Source organism: Nesoenas mayeri (assembly GCF_963082525.1).
Source record: "Nesoenas mayeri genome assembly, chromosome: 3".
Classification (NCBI taxonomy): Eukaryota; Metazoa; Chordata; class Aves; order Columbiformes; family Columbidae; genus Nesoenas; species Nesoenas mayeri.
In genome coordinates, this window is record NC_137544.1 from 112511345 (window position 1) to 112532943 (window position 21599).

Sequence of the window (21599 nt, forward strand, 5' to 3'; positions counted from 1 at the left end):
GAGCTGTAGTTGACCATAAAATCTGCTATATATGAAAGAGGTGGAAGCTTTGCAGTAGCATTGTTTGCTGCACACAGTTACCCCACAAGGGTCTTTGACCTTTTATCAATGGCACTTCATTATACAGAATTTTCTCACATTCATTTTCCAAGTATTGGGGGGAGATAATCACCGAGGAATGTGAGATCTTGAGAAACGATAATCACCCAGGTAATAAATTATATATGGCAACTTTTGATATAGTTACTGCATCTGTGTAATCATATCCGGTCTTATATACTAGTTTTCATTAGTATCCTGCACAGTTGTTTGTAAGGGCAGAAGAAATTACAGCCTAAGGAGATGCTCAGGTGTCAGGGGGAGAGCTCAGACTCAGGAGCACTTGGGAGTCATCTAGGACAGGAAAACAACATCCACTTGAGCTTAATTCCCTGTGCTTATTTATGTATGTGTGTCTAACTGCTTGGCTGTAAGTGGTAATTTAAATCACCTAAACCCCTCCGTTCCTCCGTAATTTACTATCAGAAAGGATAGATATAAATCCTAACATGCTTGTGAGACATACTAGAACTACTCCAAAACTTAGGAGAATTTTGGAGTGAAGTTGAATGCTTTGAGCCTGAATACCACATGGTTTATTCTCTTCTCATATTTTATATCAGCATGGCTTAAAATGAAATGCTGCTGTGAGCTGCCCCATCAAACTGAATGTGTTTGTAATAGTTTGCCCTGTGTGGCCTGAGTAAAAGTGCTCCAGTATGCATTTCCAGCCTTGGAAAATTCTTTATGTCCTGATTTCCAAGTTTGAAAATAACTCTCTACAGATGAAACACATTTTTAACCGTCCAAAAAAAATGTTTTCACCTACAAATACTTTTTGCTGCCTAAACAAGAGCCCTTTCCTTTGCACTTGTGCCAACATGTAACTTGGAGAAAGAATTAAACTTAAGTTCTTAGCTAGAATGCTTCCCCCGACTTTTTTTTTTTTTAATAATGACTGTAAGACATATGCTGTCTGTCTTCTGCATTTAAATCTTTCTAATGAAGGTGTGTTTGAAGAAGGCACACCCTTCAGAAAATGTTTTGTGGTATCATATTTGTGCCTCTAGTGTTGAGGACCAGCTGCCTTTTCAATTTTAAATGCACTTTTCAGGGTCTTACATCACAGAGGTCTAAATTAAAAGACACTTACCATAAAGGGGTGCAGCATATGCATTATTCCTGCAAATTGCACTGCGACATGAAAGATATCCCAACACTGTATGTAATTTTGAAGATGAGCAAGGCTTGGCCTTTCAGATGTCCCACGCGAGGGAAGCACCCACATCCCGCAAAATTGCAAGCTTCTGAATCATGGAAGTCAGATCATAAAGCCTCTAATTCCCACTGTTTTGAAGACCTGTGTGACTGCAAAAATTGATCCCGGTGCTGAATCAGGGGTGGCCGAGCGGCTGAGAGCCTGTGCGGGAACCCCTGGGGCTGGGCACCCTGCGTGACCCGTGAAGCTGCAGAGCTCAGCGATGGGGTAACTCTCCCTTCCTGCCCCTCAGCTGCTTCTCCCCATGGTTTTCAGGCTCGGGGATCAAGGTCTGGTGACTCCCTGTAGTGTGAAGATTTGCATTAGTGGCTTGCAGGCTGAGAAGGGGTGTTCATGCCTGGTGCAAAGAATTATTTGTTTAGTTCTAGGCGGCTTTCTCATCATAGAATGTCCCGAGATGGAAGGGACCCACAAAGATCATCAAGTCCAACTCCTGTCCCTGCACAGGACAACCCCACAGTTCACACCGTGCGTCTGAGGGTGTTGTCCAGTCTCTTCTTGAACACTGTCAGGCATGGGGCTGTGACACCTCCCTGGGGAGCCTGTTCCAGTGCTCCAGCACCCTCTGGGTGAAGAACCTTTTCCTAATGTCCAACCTGAACCTCCCCTGGCACATCTTCCTGCCATTCCCTCAGGTCCTATCTCTGATTGCCAGAAAGGAGAGCTCAGCGCCTGCCCCTTCTCCTCCCCTTGTGAGGAAACTGAAGGCCACAATGAGTGTGGTCACATAGACAAGGAGTAATACCACTGGTGCCTTTACTTTGTATATATATACCATGGTGAGACCGGCAGCCGGCCTTTAACATAGCTCCCTTAAGGTCTGCAGCTATAGAAACCTTGCCACAGGTTGTGCATCCCTGCAGAACCAAGCTCCTCCTTTCTGGGTTTGTATGGGATTGATGCTTAATTCATTCTTCAGTTCTATGGCTCCTGAGTAGTTTCAGTGATCCATCAGCTCCATCAGGCTGTGGGTATGCAGAGGGACCCCCCCAAACTCCAGCCAGTGTGAGATTTCCTCTTTTACCTCTATTCGGCTGCAGTCTTTACTTGTAACTCCCTGTTGGGGGGAATGATTTTGCAATCCGTTTTCAAGTACCAGACATTGGCAATCCTTCTCCTAAAGGATCGTGGTTGGAGAGTATCGTGGGCTAATTTAGGAGGTGCAGTGCTCTCCCGTGTCTAGACATTGCAATAAATGTTATTCATCTGCCTGTGGGGTTACGGGGCTCAACACAAATACGCTAGCCAAGCTCAAAAGGAAGAGGAAATATGGGAATATTCACCACCAGAAGACACTGCCTCCCTTGACATTTTCATCTGCAAAACAATGGCTTTCAGAGAGTTCTGAACTGGAAGGTGTTGTTGACCTTTTTCCTTTTCCTCTTTTGAATGCTGTTTCCTGTAGGTGAGTCTCTGGAATTACTTAATGTTGTCATCAAGTCCTAGGGATTCCCCTCCCTGTCCTCTTCCAATTGTGCTACATCTCCCAAGTCGCCTGCGATGCACAATTGCTGAGGGAAGATATTTCTGTTTAAACTGAAATGAATACAAGAGCTGCTCCTCCCAAAGGAAATGTTGTTTTTCTTTACTTCCACTTCCTCAAATAATTCTTATTATAAATCTTTGGTCTGTACCTGCGTAGGTCCACTTGGAACTCCCCAGTTTCCTATAAATTCTGATTTACTCTCTTTCTGAGTCCGTGGAATCAGATACTAAATCAGTCTTACGGAAAGAAAAAAAAAAAAAGAACAATACAACCCTAATTGAAATACTTTGCTGAAAAATGTCACAACATAGTGATTTTTGAAACAAAAGCCCAAGAAATATTTCTTGCTTTTCTAAACTAGGAAAAAAATGCATGCGTATACTCCTTTGGTTGGAGTGGAGCTTGCAAAGTCTGATACGTTGTACGCAGCGCCAGCTTCAGGAAAGGAGAGCTTGGCTTTGTCTTTGTGTGTACTTGTGTGTCTTTGTGATCAATAATGTCGGGTCAGTCTTGGGGAAGTTTTGCTGTGATGTTAAGGAGAAGGTGGCTGTGTCAGGCACTAAGGTCTCTCCTTGAGAAGGGCTGAAATCCAGCTGCCTGCTCTCAGGTGCCCTGAACCCCTCTATACCCTCAGGGACTCTGCACCCCACTTCTCTCTGACTCAGGGCAACCAGATGCCCAAGGCTTGGGTCCATCCTGGTGTCCTAACAAGTATCTTTGGGACATATTTTGTCCCGATTTTCCTATCTGGATATGTGTTTTTCTCCCAACAAGCCCTTCTTAATCTTCAATGAACGGAATTTATTCCATGCCAAGCAGCCAGGACTCTCCAACACGTTACCCTCCCCAAGTCTTCCTCCCTTCGCTGCTCCTTTCTCCCTTTAGAGTCATCACTCAACTAAGCGCCTCATAATTTCACTGCACTTATCCCCCTGCTCTCCCAGATCTCGAGGGATAAATTCCCTGTCAATCCCACGCGGAGGGATCATTCTCATGTGAGCAGCATCTTTCGAGTGCAAGGCATGGGACCATAAGACAGGATTCCCTGGCTGAAACCCGTGTTCGCCTCCACCACGTGAAAATGAAAGTAAGCTTGGCCACAGCAAAACCACAGAGCAGCAGTGGAGCTTGCTGTGTTTGCGGAGACGGTGTAAGGCACCCAAAGCTTTACTTTGGATTTTCAGATGGTGCAAAATGCATGGATGTATCCATCAGTGGGACCTCCAGAAGGACAAAATGCCACTGGGATCCCCGCTACGAAGAGTTGCCCTGAGGTTGGTGTCACAGGATTTCCGCAAGCTTCTGCTTATCTTCTAGACAAATCTCCTGGGGAGGAAACGTCAGGCACCGACACACAGGTACAGTGAGCACAGCTGTCTGTTGTGGGGCTGTAGGAACCGCCGGAAACCCACGGAGGAAGATGCAAAAAAAAAAAACTCAAAAAAAGTGAAAAGAGGAAAGGAGGGGAGGGAAGAAGCTGTTTTTCTCAAAGCTTGGCTGCCCTCATAAGCAGAGTAACATCCCAAAAGAGACACACACGTTAGGCAAGTTTAGACCATTAAAAACTCTCGGTATTCTGTAGACACTGAAATAGAGGGAAAGAAATTTCACTGCACCACAGTGCAGGGGTTAACGTGCTGTTTTCAAGTGTACCCATGAGCTGGCGCGGCCGCTTGCTATGCTGATAAAACTTGTTTCGGCTCCGGGGTCAGGGAAACTGAGCCACAGGAGCAAGCGGACTTGCCAAAGCCACACAGTGAGTGCGATGGAGTTAGAAAGAAGATTAAATATGAACAGATTCCCCTTACGCCACCTGCTTCACACACTCATGCAAAGACTATATCTGCACCGAGTGTTTTAGATGCTCCTGAAATTCATGAGTCAGGCAGCCTGGATAATACCAACTCACTTCTTATGTAGAAGTTAAGATATTGAGTGGAAACGTGGCACCTGAGGGTTCAGCTGGCCCCAAAGGAGCAGGGTTTTGCTGCTCACTCTATGTTTGCCCATGCACTGCATAGCAGGGTGGCACAAAGCACAAAGAATGTCCTATGGAAAGACCTGGGAAAATAATAGCTGCCTGAGTTCAGGCGCTGAGCTGGAGAAAACAGAAATGAAGAACTGGATTGGGTCAAACTGAAAGAAACGTCCATTTCCACCCCCCACCCCCCTTTTTTTTTTTGTTCAGGGGAAATGAAAAAACCCCAACGTGTTATTTTGGGTCAACCCGAATCACATTTTGAATGTAACGTTTTGTTTTGAGGTTAGTTACCCCTCTTGCTTTTCACACTTTCTTTTATTTCAGGTCTCTTTTGAGGGGAAAAAGCCACTTCAGAATAGCAAATCAAAGGGTTGTGTTTAAGAAGCATTGAAATAAAATGCTGTGGCATTTTCAAAACAAACTGTTTCTTTCAGGAAATGCAGATATGTATGTCCTTTCCCCCTATATTTTGCGTACAGCTGAGAATGTTTGCCATGTTTCATTCATTTTGGAAGCTCCAAAATTGCATGTTTCGGGTTTGTCTTTTTTTTCCTAGACATATTTTGGGTTTTTTTGGCCTCATTCAACTCCTGCTGAACATTTGCTTCTGCAGAAACAAGCAAAGAGAGGCGTGTAACCTGGGGAATGGGAGGATCACGTCTCGTGTTAGCAAAAGGCCCGGGGAGCACTGCAGCTCCTGGGTTGTGTCCTCAGGCTACAGGACAAGGTCACAACAGCACCTGGGGAACACCCCAGGCTATGGCTGAAGGCAAGAGCTTCCCCAGTGCCCTTTTGTTTCCCATCAAAGCTATTGAAGAAGCAGCACCGAGGAAAGAGATAGATGCGTGCAGCTTTTTGGCCCTTGGTTTTAAATGGCCATGTGGCTGGGCTGTTGCTTTTCTCTCAACCTGAGTGTTGGCACCAGCTGGTGAGGCCACACCTCGAATCCTGTGTTCAGTTTTGGGCCGTCAGTACAAGAAAGACATTGAGGTGCTGGAGAGAGTTCAGAGAAGGGCAATGAAGCTGGTGAGGGGTCTGTAGCACAAGACTGATGAGGAGCAGCTGAGGGACCTGGGGCTGTTCAGCCTGGAGAACAGGAGGCTGAGGGGAGACCTTATCACTGTCTGCAACTGCCTGAAAGGAGCTTGTAGCATGGAGGGAGTTGGTCTCTTCTCCCAAGTAGCAAGTGATAGGATGAGAGGAAATGGCCTCAAGTTACACCAGGAGAGGTTCAAATGGGATATTAGGAAACATTTCTTCCTGGAAATGGTTGTCAGGCATTGGAACAGGCTGCCCAGGGAAGTGGTGGAGTCACCATCCCTGAAGGGGTTTAAAAGACGTGTAGATCAGGTTCTTGGGGACATGTGTTAGTGCCAGAGTTAGGTTATGGTTGGATTCAATGACCTTGAGGGTCTCTTCCAACCAAAATGATTCTGTGGTTCTATTCTATGATTCTATCCTGACAACCTCAGTTTTCTGGCAGGTCATATAGAGGTAGATGTGGGAGGTCACATGAGAAGCATCAGGAGCTACTTTTATTAGTGTGCACCCCGTTCCCTGTGGGATGGCTCTCTCCTTCAGCTGGTTTGCTCTCTTAGGGCTATGGATGTGGAGGTGCACTCGGAGATACCTCCCTGCTCAAGCCGGGGGCTCGCTTGCTCTCCAGCAGGCAGGCTAGCGACATATGGAGGAGCAAAATGCCTTGTGCTCACTCCAGATAAGAGAGGTGATGCTGATAAGCCTGAGAGAAACATCCCAAGCAACTGACTGAAGCAGAAATGTGGTTTGCAGCTCAAGTGTTTGCCTGACTTGTTGGCACTCTTGGGCAGGGGCAGGCGGGAGCTGGTCCAGGGGGACTGTGGCTCCACCACAATGCCCAGTGGACAGTCAAGTCCTAAAGCTTCTCTTTCCAGCTGTATCATCTAACGTGAAGGCAGCAGCCTTTTAAAAACAGATGTATGGTATCTGGCAGCTTAGGTGACAGGCATTTCCTTCTAGACCGACAAATAATGCTGTGTGCTCCGACTAGCAGGGGACAGAAATTCTGAATTAAAGGCATTTTAAGTCAGCAAACTCTTTTTCTGATTTTCCCAGAGCTGGCTGGAAGTGGCCTTCTGTGGTTGCTCCAGCATGTGATGTTTTGCAGTGGAGTGGTGTGGTCTCAGCAGGCCTTGTTCTGTCACTGGAACAATGGAGCACGGACTTTCTTTATATCCTGAAGGGCATCAAACAATAAGAACAAGAAAAGCTGTGCTTCAGCTGGAATAGTTTTCTCTTTTCATTTTTTTCAGTCAGCCTTAGTAGACAGTGTGGCTGCCTTATTCACCTATCTTCTGAGAAGGAGACTTAAAATGTAAATAGAAAACTGGTTTTAAGAAGTGGAGTGTGTCTAGCATGAAGAGGTAAGAATTAACCCTGCTGGAATAACCTTCTTTTTGCTGGGATTATATCGAGGAGGAATCTGGTCTGCTGCTTGGCAGCTCTGCGCACAAGCTGAATGGCGGCATCGTTAGTGGTTGTTATTAACATCTAGAAATTAATTCCCAACCTTAGTCACTTCAGGTGATTTAGGCTTGAAAAGATCACACAGCTCAGTAAATTTGGGCAGGATGAATAAAGGAACACCAGCCCAAACTGTCTTCTGTCTGGCAAGGACTAGGGTTAGTCAGGTTTCTTGGCAGAGCTGGGCTATTCACTGCTTTGGTCTAACTCCCTGTAAAGTCCACGTAGAGGTGAAGGATTGTGGGCAAAACCTGCTGGCTGGTCTCTCGGCTCAGAGAAGTGCCCGGAGGTGGCTGTCACGGCTTGCTGGAGCTCAAGGTAGGTGAGGTTCTTAGGGACATGGTTTAGAGCCAGTGTTAGGTTAACAGGTGGACTCGATGACCTTGAGGGTCTTTTCCAACCAAAATTATTCTGTGACTCTGTGGTTCGAAGGTGTCGCAGAGAAGGAAGCCAAAGCATCTGGCAGGACTTGTCAACCTGTGGGAGATGTGCCTGTGAAGGTGCAGGTGCATGTTTGCTGCTGTGTCCAGCTGCTTGCCACAGCAAGGTGAAAATGAGCCTGAAAATCAGCTTGAAGAATGAATTTTGAAGGGAGCAGGTCAAGCCACCTATGGGGACTGCAGTGGTAGGAGTGACTCGGCCAGCACAGCTGCAGTTGGAGCAGGAGGACATGTATCACAGAATCATAGAATGTCCTCAGTTGGAAGGGACCCACAAGGATCATTGAGTCCAACTCCTGTCCCTGCACAGGACAATCCCAGATTGACACCATGTGTCTGAGGGCATTATCCAGCCTCTTCTTGAACACTGTCAGGCTTGGGGCTGTGACACCTCCCTGGGGAGCCTGTTCCCGTGCTCTGGGTGAAGAACCTTTTCCTAATGTCCAACCTGAACCTCCCCTGGCACATCTTCCTGCCATTCCCTCGGGTTCTGTTGTTGGTCTCCAAAGAGAAAAGCTCAGCGCCTGCTCCTCCTCCTTCCCTTGTGTGGAAGCTGGAGCTGCAATGAGATGTCCGCTCAGTCTCCTCCAGGCTGAACAAGCCAAGTGACTTGGGCTGTTCCTCATATGGCTTCCCCTCCAAACACTTCACCAAATTTGTGGCCCATGTATCTCCACCTGTATTCTCCTGCTGGGAAAGGACCACCTGGGAGGCAAAGCCCATCTCAGCAGGGACCTGCTGGGGAAATAGTTGATGCCGAAACAATTCCCCTGCACCGCTTGAAGCGAATCAAGTGGGCTGCCCAGGGAACGACTTGTATGTTAAGCCCATCATACTTGCTATCAGATTTTTTGTTGTTGTTGAAACCCCTACAGAGAGCAGCATGTGTCGAGGAGCCTTGTTCCAGCAAGCAAACTTCCCTGTGGCTTCCTGCCGGCCTGGGAGGATTAATTTCTGGGGATGCTTTACCTCTTCCATGCCAACTCGACTGGAGCTACATCTCAAGACAGTTCTTTGATATCCTATACAAAGGATTGTTCCTTGTGGTGTCTTTTTTTTTGGGTCATGAAATAATATCTTTCTTCAAAGTTTAATCTGATTAAAACACAAAGAATTAGGATGGGGGACTGGATACGTGCAAAGTAGTATTTATGTATCTGTTTCTTTTGTTAATAGACAGGCTTGCCAGTCCCACAAAAAGTTAAGCATGCATTTAATGTTCCCGGTGGCTAATCCCATGCAAGTCTACTCCCAGCGTATAGTCAAGCACACACGTACATCTGTAAGAGGCACGGACTGCACAGCCCTAATACGGATGTGCTGACTTAGGGCTGTCGCGTGGTGAATGTTTGCGTGTCTGGAGCGTCTCATCAAACCCAAGGATGCATAAACCCTCACTGTCTGGATCTACAAGGTATTAAGTAGGACTTGGAAAATGGAGGGCTGGCAGGCACAGGCAAGACGTTACATTTAACGATGTGAAATAATGGTAGAAGCCAGGCACAGAGTCATTAAATAACGGCTTTGGTTGTCCATTATTTACTTCAGCCTTCCTTCTGCCCCTGCGAAATGCTGACTCCTGCACTGTCTGACTAGCACTGGCACAGTTGCCATCACTTCTTTTCAAATGGACACTTTTTAATATTTCTAAAGCAGGCCTAAAACGTACACAAGTATCAGTGTTAGGCAGAGGGAGAGAAAGCCGAGAGATAATGCAGTATACGCACATCGTAAGGCATGTGCCTTATCTCTCAGTAAAATTGGTGAATTACTATCAGTGCCACAACAGCATTCTCAATTAGTGCAACAACTTACAGCCTTTGATACAAGACCACCAGAATTTTTGACTGTAATCTGATAAAAAGCCAACTGTACCAAAGCAGCAAAGAGATTAAAAGCAAAACAAACAACTAAAGGAAATGAGGGGGGAGAAACCCTCAACAAATGAAAAACTACAGGCTCAAATTTGAATTAAATGATGTATTTTTTACTGAAAGCTCTCAGAGTATATTATAGTACTGTCTTGAAGGCAGATCTGTTGCCCATGTGAGACTGGAGTGACTTACACCAGTGTGTAGGTACTGCTGTGCAATCAAAGGATCTCTAGAGCATCTGTGATTGTGAATCCTTCCTTCCTTCCTGCAAGGAACCCATAGACCTGTATACCTGGGGAGATATGCTGGGTTTGGCTTTCAGTTTAACCTGAAGCAAAAGCCAGCCTGAGGCTGCCAGATTGTGTCTGGTTTCAGATCAAACCCCTGTGAAAGCAGTGAATTGAGTATGATTTCCACTCAAAACCATAAATCGGTCTTGATTTACTTGAAACTTTGCCTGTATTTTTTTCTTTCTTTCTTTCTTTCTGAACTTGGCCTGTGTTCTAGGTTTGTAACAAAACCTAAACCAAACATCCCTGAGTTTCAGGTTTAGTTGTAAAAGTTTAACACAGAAACCATTTTCCTCAGAGGTGGGGAAGGGGGATGCTGGCCTGTGTGCTGAGGCTGAAGTTCATTTTTTTATTCTTTTGAGAATGATGGTGACAGTCTGTAATTTCTACCTTAAAAGCAGCTGGAGAAGAGGCTTTGGCTCAACATACAATTTGAAGGGCAGAATAGAGGAGGATGACCATCAAGTCCCCACTTTCATCTCCAGCCTGGTTTTTGCATCGCTGTTGGCAACAGGGAGCGCATCAGTGCAGAGAAGCCCCGCTGTCTCGCTGCTGTGCCGTTTAGCTCAGAGCAGCACAGCTCTGAATCAGGGTCAGAATTTGATAGCATGGAGGCCAAAGATAGCAGGAGGACAGATTTTTGCCTGGCACATGGTAAGATCGGCAACTGGGAACCATGCCACCACAAGGGAAGGAGCTGTAAGAAATGGGAGCTTCCAGCTTATGCTGAATTCCCGTCTCACCAGGAGTGAGGCTTGTCCTGTACAAAAGCAAGATTCCATCCATTAATCGCTGGCAGTATTTTGTCTTTCTGTGAGACAGGAGCTTCTGATTGCTCTTGTGTTTCTCCCAGCAAGCTGAGCTTCACATTTCAGAAAGAGAGTCCAGGCTGGCATGTTACCCTTCCTCTGGTCTGCCAGGGAAACCAGCATTTTCACATTAGCCTAGTGCTCCATGTGCCATCTTATATGGTGTGAAACAGAGCTTTTTTTTAAACAAACAAACCAACCCCAACAAGATTTCTACTGAGCACAAGGTCAAAGACTGCAGGAGATATTGTTTGCCATGCTAAAACGTTGCCGCTGTCTCCGATGAGCACAGATATGCTGTGTGGTCCCTAAAGCTTTTTGACCCAGAGGCATGAACGGTAACACCAGAGCCCTCTTGGTGTGCCTGGCTATAATCACAGGAAGCTCATTCATTACTCAGGTCCTGAAGATATGGAAGTCTTGGTAATCACTTTGGAGGGGAGGGGTAAATTAATCATTTCCTTTTACACTTGTTGATAGAGCAATTCATTCTGTCATGAGAAAATTTGGAAGTGCGGGGGAGTTTCAGTAAACTGTGAGTAAAACCTGAGATTTCAATCAGATGTTGCGGTCCAGCTTTGCTGCTGCATTTCCCTTTCATCTTGCTTCCCGTCCCCTCACAACAGGGCCTTTTTCAGGGCTAAGACATGCTTTCCAGAGCTGTGCTTTTGAGATAACCAGGGTGATAGATAACTTTTCATCCAGGGAACGGACTGGGAATGTAGGGAAGTGCATCTGCTGTCCCCATTCAGGGCACCGGATGAGATCCTGCAGAAAAATGCCCAAGGCAGTACAGCAACTGTTATCTCCAGCCACCAGCAACAAAAGCAGATTAGAGACCTCCTGTGGAAAGGAGTGTCCTGGGTAGTTGGGTGAAATCCTTTTTGCCTCTTCCTGGCCTGTTGGGCACAGCTGAACTCTTGCAACTTGCTGTTACAAAAGAATCTGAAATAACACTCCTTTGGCTGCTACCCTGGGCCAGTTTCACAGGACAGGTGAAGTAGTGCCCATCTGCAGCTCTCTGTGTCCTTCTCCTGGCGGTGCCTGACTCTTGCAGGGATATTTTAGCCTCTCCAGAGGCAGCTGCTGAAATATTGTTGAGTGTAGAATTAGAAAATAAGTAAGTAGAACTGAAGCTGGGGCTGGGCTTTTGTTTTGTTTCGGGTAGGGCTTTTTTGCTACATCAGGCTTTAAACTGCTAATTCTAACAATAACATTTCAAATCATAGTCCAATAATACCACCATGTGTTTTAGGGATATTGCTACCATGGTGGTTTTAGATGCTTGTATAGGTCCTACCCATTTTGGTGGGGCGTGTACATAAAGAACCTCCAAACTACTTCATAACACTAAGGTTTGAAACCAGAGATCATTAGCAAAATGTTCTGTGTCAAATCCATTTAGACATCCTACATCATTTAGATACAGCAGTTGTCACAGGAAATGAGCAGCACCTTTGCACGGCTGTTGTATTAGAAGAACTTGCTGCTTATTTTGCCTAATTGCTTACCTGTCTGCTGTAATCTCATTATGCTAAGTACAGACCTTTTTAAAGCTCCTGATAGTGGCTATTTGGTAGGGTGGGACTGGATGTTATTTAAATCAGAGCCAGGATAAAAGGAGCAATTAGTGTTTCCTGAGATCACAGTGCAACCTTTCAGTTGCACTAGGGGGATATAAAGCTTGGTTGTTAATTGGGAGGGATGAAACCTCAAGGCAACAGATGCCATCGCATCTAGGGTCAGTTGCAAAAGAAGTCAGAACTGTGTGCTACAGGAGTTTGTAGTTTGCCAGGATTGCATGAGTGTCGCTGCACTTTCCATTGACAAAACACAGCCATTATTATTTTTAAAAGTTAGTACAGGTGTGAAATGATCTTTTTTAGACCTTTTCTCCTCAAAGCACTGGTGCTGCTTTATCTGTATTGAGGCAGTGAAAATGTTACATGCTACCAACCCAGCATGTTAGGTTATAGAGCTGACAGAGGGGTTTTAAGTTAATCTAGCTGATTTGGGAGTGCTCTGATACAGACCTGACCTCTGGCTTCACCTCGATGACAGGCAGCAGAGAGTGGTTCCATCAAAAGAACTTGGTACTTAGGTGTCTTTAAGCTGATGTAAATGCTCCTTCTCACTCAGGCTGTATTGGTACAATGCTTTGGATATTTATAGTTGTCAGTGGGCAAAACACTGCTCTGGTGTTGCAGAGACCTTGACAAATTAGGCTCAGGCAGTACCAGCTGGGCTGAGCTTGAAGTGACAAAATGTTGGCTACGCAAATGCATGTTGGTTGGGCATGGGTAACCCCCATGCTTGCCAGGACCTATTGCTGTAAGGCAGTAGCCACAGCTGCTCCTTCATCAGTCAATGCCCAAAATCTAGAATGATTTTGCTAAACCATTTGGTTTCTGCTCTTGATCTGGTTCTTCATATCTTGAGGGAAGCTTCTGCTCTTCAGCTCTTGCTCTCTGCCTTGTATTCCTGAGTGCTGCTTCCAATTAGTGCAAGCGGTGGTCTCATCATCAGTTCAGGTATGGAGGCTGCAACATGGGGGCATAGGAGTGGGAAGGATTTCTCTGCTCTGCCTGGATGGGTCATGGGGCCTTTTGGTGTACTGTGGAGCACCATGTCCAAAAGGGTTTTTGAGAATTGCCTTTCTGGGAAGCTCACATCATAAAGGTAGACCTTATTCTGGTAATATGATGCTTTTGCCTGTGGGATTTTGGCCCTGAAATGAAGTGATTCTTTGCTGCTGTAATTGTACCTAGGCAACATTCTTACTGACAAAATTATGTACTTCCCTACCTCCTTATAGCACTATAATCCAAATTGCTGTGTTGGCAAAACAAATGGCAAAGTTACAGAAGAGAGCTTAAGCTGATCTAATAGCAGATTGCTGCTAGAAGAGGAGCATAACCCCCCTTTGCCTGCCCTTAACCATGACTATTCTGCTTCCCCCTTTGTGCCAGTCTTCAGCCTGCTTGGGATCCTTCAGTTGAATGCACTGGACCAAAGGTTTGAAATATGAAACCTAAAGTGAAAAAGTAAAAACCTAAATCCACACAGAGAAAAAAAAAAAAAGAGATTATTTTTTTGACCACACTGATCAACAGAGGGTGGAATTCAGTACATGGGAAGGGACAGAATGCAGAGTGAAAATGAGAGCTGCAGTGAGGATGGGAACAGCATAAAGGAAGAAAAGAGAAAGGAAGGAGGAAGAGGAGAGCAATGAGCTGTCATTTAAGCAGTGGAAATTCATCTTCCTGCAGCCAAATCGCAAGGTGAGAGACCTACCCTCTACCTTTTGTCTTTGCTGGAGACCTCTGCCATTCATTTGCAAATGGGTCTGGCAAGAAAAACAGCCACAGCACTCGCCTGCATGCAGGAATATGGGGCACACATGGCATTTTGGGACCTCCTGCTCCAGGCATCTGGATTAAGCTGTTGGCCTCAGCCTACCGAGTACTGCTGCTGGACACATTCGTGCACAAAGATCTGGGGATAAGCAGGGAGTTAAGCTCTGGGGCAGAGAGGAAACGAGCTGAAATGAATGTAAGAAGCAGTGTTTTCAGGCTGCAAGACATGTAATAACTAACCTGAACAAAAGCTCTCTATCCCAGCAAGGTGTTAATTATATGCCTTGTCTTTCTGGATATGTGCGAGCAGGGTCTCTTTGCCCACTGGGAACAATAGGTGTAATTATTATTTAGTTGGAAAGGGAGGAAGCCCAGCTGCCTTTAATGCACAGGATCAAATGAAGGCCAATAAAGTGTATGCACATGTGGCCTGCACTCTGTGGCTTAGTGTAACCTGCGGAGTTTGCCAGTGTAATTCTAGGGTGTGGAAAGAAATCGACTCCCTCACTGCTGGCAAAGCGCTGGTGTAGACAGAGCTCTGCTGACAGATGAGTGTTTCTGACAGTTTAGCGTGTCTGGGTACGTAGGTGGCGTTGCTGTAGGCTGAAATTCCCTTTGGTGGCACAGGCCATGTCTCCGCTTGGGGGTTCAACCCATGCTGCTCCGCGGCAGTAGCTCTCACAGGACAGGCAAGGACAATTACACCGTTTGTTGTTGTTCTTCTTCTTACTGCAAGATATCTCCTAGCCTGGGACAACGTTTTTTATGCGTTAGTTTGCTGATGTTCCAGATGTATTACATGGTACAGCGTATGTTTGTCACAGCTGAGCTCTGTGTTTCAGACTCTGGATAAGCAGTGTCGTAGGGGAACAAAATCTATGAGGCTGAAGCAGGAAAGTATTTATGCCAGAAGGGATTGCAGAACTGCTCAGGTCTGCTGGTGGGAGGCATGGAGCTGCATCCTGAGGACCTTGTAGAGACAGAATCATAGAATGTCCTGAGTTGGAAGGACCCACAAACATCATCGAGTCCAACTCTTGTCCATGCATATGACAACCCCACAGTTCACACCCTGTTTCTGGGACCGTTTTCCAGTTTCTTCTTGAACACTGTCAGGCATGGGGCTGTGACACCTCCCTGGGGAGCCTGTCTCTGTGCTCCACCACGCTCTGGATGAAGAACCTTTTCCTAATGTCCAACCTGAACCTCCCCTGGCACATCTTCCTGCCATTCCCTTGAGTTCTATCACTGGTCACTAAAGAGAAGAGTTTGGCACCTGCCCCTCTTCATCCCTTTGTGAGGAAGCTGTGGACCACAATGAGGTCTCCTCTTAGTCTCCTGTTCTCCAGAAGAGAAGAGGACAACTCACTTGAGCCTCTGTATGTGACACCCTCCCTCCTGCCATTCGAGAGCTAAATTAGAAGATAAATCTCAAAAACCATCGTAAGACTGTCCAGGTAGGGACTGATACTGCTCTGTCTCCAGCAGTATCTGTGGTACTCTCCCTGTGCAGGACATCTCCTATGCAGAACAATCCCCTGGCACAAAGCTGCCCAGCCCTGCTCCCTGTGACAAACCCTAGATGCTCCTCACCACCTCTTCAGCACACTCTAGTACAGTGTATTCCTCCAGCCTGCTCATTTGCTCTTTCACTTTGGGATCGAGAGGATTTTCCCCCTCCTGGCTGAGTGCAAAAAGTGTGGACCTTTGTGTCAACATCCTTGCTGGCTCTGATTTCAAGAGCTGACTGTCATCAAGCGTGAGTGTCACCAGGGAGCTTTCTGCTAAGTATGGTCCAGACAACTGCTTGGACTGATGACTTATGTGCAGCTGTAGAAGAACATGGAAACCTTCTCTGCCAGAATGCTAGAGGAATTTCTAGGTTTAACCCTCCATGGAGTACCCTAGGCTTTGAATGTGAATAAAAAGGCATCTTCTGGTAAACGAGATTAATTTTATTAGGAGGGAAAATGTAAGAAAGTTAGCATTGAATTTGTTCACAAGTACAGTAAGTGTTGGTTGGAAAAAAAGCATAGAGACCACCTTATGGATAGCTTAAACAACCATGGCAAACTGAAATCTGAGAGTGCAAACATAGAGCACAGATCTTTCTGCTCCCTCCTCAAAGCTTAAGGACTGGGCAAAGAGGTGTTTGATGAAAGTTTCTTTCCCTTTGCTAAATGCATGCTTTTCCTGAAGAGGTGCCATGTATAAAGAAAGAATCATGCTAAAGGCGTAATTTTGTTTTCCAAGTCAATGTTTCATTTGCCTCCTCTTAGAATATACATTTCTTTGCTTATGATCTTGGCATGGTTGTGCATATTTGCTATTCTCTTCAGGGGTGGTTTGCTTTGTTGTCATAGCAATGCCTTCTAACTCTTGCACTCACCAGTTTCTTTTCAGGTTCCTGCAGGCTGCAACCAGTCCCTCATTGTGATGATCACATCTCCTAGCAGCTTTAACACCTTTTTTTTTTTTGATTCTCCTAACTATAGGCACATTCAGTAGCAGGATTCCAAAGAATTCTGGCCCAAACAGGTTTTCAGCTTGAAGTTAGAAACATTAAAAAAAGGCAATAACATTGTTGGTTTCTGTTTGGGGTTTTCATTGTTCTAGTGATGACCTAATATTTCAACATTTTTATTCATTCATCTTCTTAGCTTTTCTTGGACAGGAGCTATAATTGCTTTGGTGATCTGACTATCAGAGAGGAGATGCACCAGGCTAATCAATGTGGCCTGAAGTCTGTTTTTCCCTAGGCCGTGATCACAATTGCAAAGTGAGGCTGGGACCAGGCCAACTCATCAGAATTGTCCCCTTTCCCTGTGCAGTCTGTCTCAACAGCTTTGCTTCTGCAAAGCTCCACTTCTAAAGGCTCATTGCCTCCCCTTGTGTCCAGCTCCACCTTGAAAGGCTGGTGAGGCAGAGCTCTTCATGGCTAAGCCAGGCAAGAAAGTGTTGAAGCTACATGAGTGGGGAAGGCTAAATGGATTTCTTAAACCCTCTCCCCTCATTCAGGGCACTTTTAAAGTATGGAGTAAATCATCCCAGCCATGGAATATTGCTGGACATGGGCAAAGTGGGATGAGAACTCAACCTTGCACTCAACCAGCTTTGTTGCGGGCTTCCCCCTCCTTGAGCAAGTCACACCCTCCATTCTGCAGGTCAGCACACCCAGGGCAACAGGCAGAAAGTGTTTTCTGCCTGATGTGGGAGGGCAAAATCCTTTCAAGCCCATCTAGGCTTAGGTGCCCCCATGTAAGGGATGGTGACAGATACTATGGAGGGAGAGCATAGACTGTCCTTGTAATTTCTGCTGTTCCTGGCTGACCGTAGCAGGGAGGACGGTGGGCTTGGAGGTGCTGCTCAGCAGCTGCCCTGAACTAAGGCAGGGATGCTCCTTCGAGCAATGTGCCTGGATTTTAAAAAGGCGAGCATGGTTCAACCTTGTATTACACCTCCTGTGTGTTCTGCAGCTGCTGGTTTTACACATATATGGGAAACGCTTTCACGGGATGGGGTGATTCTGCGATCTTCCACTGCACAGCTCTCACTCGTTTTGTTGATGCAAGCCATGTATTTGAGAGGATACACGAGGCTTCCAAAGCAGTGAGCCAAAGGAACCGCAGCCTATATGCTCACCCCCAAGTATTTCCCTGAGACAGATTATTACAGGCTTGCATTCTACCCTTGCCACACAAAATACAAATCCCAGAACAGAGATGGCTCCTGCTCCAAAGAGCTTTGTTCATCGCACAGTGGCTGTATGAGGTTACTGGCTAATACTCTGTTGCTGTTGGAATTAGTTTCAATATGAATCAATACCATTTTTTTTTTTAGCGCAGTAGGCACATATGCTATACAATTGAAAGCAATTTTAAAGGAACTTGTGCTTAAATGAAACTCCTCTTGGGTTTCAGTTCCAAAGTGGCTATCAGGCATGATCATTAGTTATTTGCTGTCTTTGTAAACATTCCATTCAGTTTGGATTGTTGTTGTTGTTTTTTAAATCAAAGATGTTTCATTTTTTTTTTTCCTTTTTCCCCAAAGCAGGAATATTTATCTTTGAATCCTCCAACAGCTTTGGAATGCAGCCTCCACACAGACTTTAATAGCAAAACCCACTTCTTCTGACTCAGGGACCATTTGATGAAATGTCTAGAGAAGCAAAAAGCAGCAACAAAAAAAGCTTTACACAGATGCTTCCCTGTGACTAACAGAACGTCCACCCAAAGTGGAGAGAGTATAAGTGCGTTTGTCATATGTGGGTGTATTTTTCCCATACATTCATTTTTAAAGCTATGCAGTAGAGCACTATAAAATTATAGTTTTACAAATAGGCATTATTTGACCGTCACTGGGCTGAGCTGATGACTCACTCTGTGACCTCCATGCAAGTCATTTGATTTTCTTGTTCCTCAGTAAGACTGGCTGGGAAACAGGCTGGAAAAAGAAAAGGCAAAACCAGAAAACATTCCTGACAATATGTTCCCTACCTAAGCTTTGTGTGTTGACTGGAAACACAACGTTGGAAATAAGAGCTTTACAGCTGTTGGCTTGATGTCTGTGCCCAGCCCTGTAGGAATTGTGGGTGGCCAGTGTCTTTGAAAAGCATGCTCTAAAAATGGGTTGTGGTGTCTGACCTATTCTAAAACATTAGCAGCAGAAGACTTGCAGTCAGCTGCCAATGTCATTATAGTGTCCCATTGTCATTGCGGTGTGAGCTGGGTCTTTTAGCAATATAAATGTACCGTCTCCAGATGCACTTGGAAACATTAGCCTTATAACACAGAGCTTATGGGCTTCAGCATATTTCCAGACATCTCTGTCCTCATTGTTTACTTTCTGATACCAGGCTTCTCTTTGACCTGAAAGCTACATATTTGCACATAAACACCTTTTTTAATGAAAATAGTCTCCTTATGTCCAGAAAGCAGTATAGTTGTATAGCTTTTCCAGGGCCCAAACTGTTAATTCATCCAACCCATGCAGTATTACCAGCATTTTGAACACTTCCTCACTGTTCAAAAGTTGTGGGGCAGATCTTAAAGAATTACCAGGTCGTTCTGGTTTTAAAGACCCAGTGTTCACCAGCCAAATCTGGGTGCATTTTCTGGCTTTTCTTTAAAGCACATCTATGGTATGTTTTTGAAGTCTTCTTTGCAGAGGATAGCAAGAAGGAGAAAATAACTTTCTTTAATGACACTGGGGACTGTACACAATCTCCTGGCTCCAGGGATTGGGGCTTAAACAGTGAGGCTTGGAGAGGCCTGTCTGTTTTGCCTCTGTCTTTGTTTTACATATGTTTTTAGTTTATTTTCCTGTTGCTATTCATTGCTTTTTTATTTTGCTTTCATCGCACTTTTCCTTCAGTTTTCACCCAAGGGGCCTTGATCTATTTTGAGGAGGACAAAGCAGTTATCTTAAAATCTCATTAAATTTATTTTGACTTCTCATTTCTGGTTACCAGTTACGTGAACCCCTCCTTCCAACCTGCCATCTAGTGGAATTGACACCTAGGAATAGAGATGTTAAGCTTCCCATCCATACAGAGAGACTTATTAGGTGTCAACTGTGAAGCATCTATACCATACCTTGAAGGCACACACTTGCTTCAGAGCTGACTCATGACTGACAAGCCAAATCTACTGGATCTAAGTGCCACAGCCAAAAAAATAATTGCCCTTCTTAGTGCGCATTGCCTGTCCGTCATTTCTGGCATTTCTGCAGCAGGGTTGGAGGCCGGGGCTCATTTCTTTCTGTTTTGAGGCCCAGGGCATGGTTTGGCATTTAGATTACGCATCTGATGGGGACAGGACAACAATACCAGGTGAGCAAAGACAGCATTTCCCTGTGCAGCTGTCCTGCTGGCAGGATTTTCTTGCTGGCCCCTGATGCTGTAGCTGTCCTTGTTCATTGTAGTCGGCTGCCTGGGACTAGACAGGGATCCATGACGTGGGATGGATGAGACTTGCAGAAGGATCCATGTGATGGACAAGCCTGCTGAGCAATGGAGCTTATGAAGCGATGGTGAAATCAGCCCCAGAAGGGTGACTCCTCTTTCTTCTGAACATGTAAACTGCTGAAGATGAGTCACAATCCCAGCTGTTTGGAAGGATGGGGGGGCTGGAATGAAATACAGTAACAATTAAAAAAAGAGAAATGTACTGAATAAGAGCCTCCTCCATTCCGCTTTCCTCATGGATGTTATTGATTCATCACTCTAGCGGTCCTGGCTTGCACCCAGGATGCAAAGGGCATAATATAGGTTGTCTGGAGGCAGTGGCTATGGGAGATAAGGAATATTCCTGTTCAGTATTTTGTACAGGAAACCTTCTGGTATGTTTCCTACCCAAACTGCTTATGTAGAATGACCAAATGTGTCACAGGGAAAGAATCATGCTGGTTTGGATTCCCATGCTGTTTGAAGGTGGCTGTTACCAAGTGGGCAGGATCAGTCACTGCAAGTAGCTGTTCCGGCAGCAGCTGAGCAGCTGATGCGGCGAAAGCTGGTTCCTATGCGACTTTATCCCATGTCTCTGTATACACAGCCCTATAACTACGCCCAAGGTATTGCAGAGCCCCACATAACCTCCAATTCCCCCAATCATCATGTAAGTCCCACCTGCTTTCCTATATCACAGTGGCAGCAAGCACTTGCGGTGGGAAAGCTCAAATAACCAATGTATAGGTTGGCTGGTGTGTGCACTCTGCTGGGTCACTCCAGGAGCCAAAGGGGTGACTGTGGAACAACATGGTCTTTCCTAAAACAAAGGCATTCATTTGGGTGTCTCTTCTTGGCCCAGTGCTGATTTTCATTAAGCTCGGTGAGGTTGCAAAGATATTATTTTCCTGCCTCTCTGCCAAATTTAGTTGGAATTGGCCAACAGGTTTAAAAGCATTTGAATGGGGGAGGAGAGTGGGAAAGGAGAGGAAAACAGACAGCAGGATCCCATAAGCCTCATTTCATTAGGAAGCCAGGCTAAAAAAAGAGAGTTTAACTCCTAGCTATTAAAATTTTTGGATTTGTCTTGAATACTTAATTACACAAAGAGAGCAGGTTTTTATTCAGACAATAAACAGGTGTCATCACTGGATATGTTTGAGAGCTTGTTTTTCTTTTATCTATGTGACTGAAAGGAAGAATGAAAAAAATCTTGATGCTTATATATTTGAAAGGAGAAAGTGGAGGAGTAGGAAAGATTATGAGCAAACAGAGGGGGCAATGCTAATCATATACACTTAAAATCATTTTTACCATGGCAACAAAAAATAGCCTCCCCTAGAATGCACTTGAATGTACAGAACCAATAAAAACAAAGATAGTGATGAAGTTTGTCTTTTTTAGAACATAATTCATGGCAGCTCCATGACATTCCTAATGGAGCGTGATATTCCCCTCTCAAAAATCACTTTTTGAAAATGGAAGGTGTTAAACTCTTTTAATCTTCACTTCCAACGGTTGCCAGCAAAATCTGATCCAGGGAGTCAATTAGAAAGGATTCTCCTGTGCACCAGGTTTAATTATCTCCTCATTGTGCAC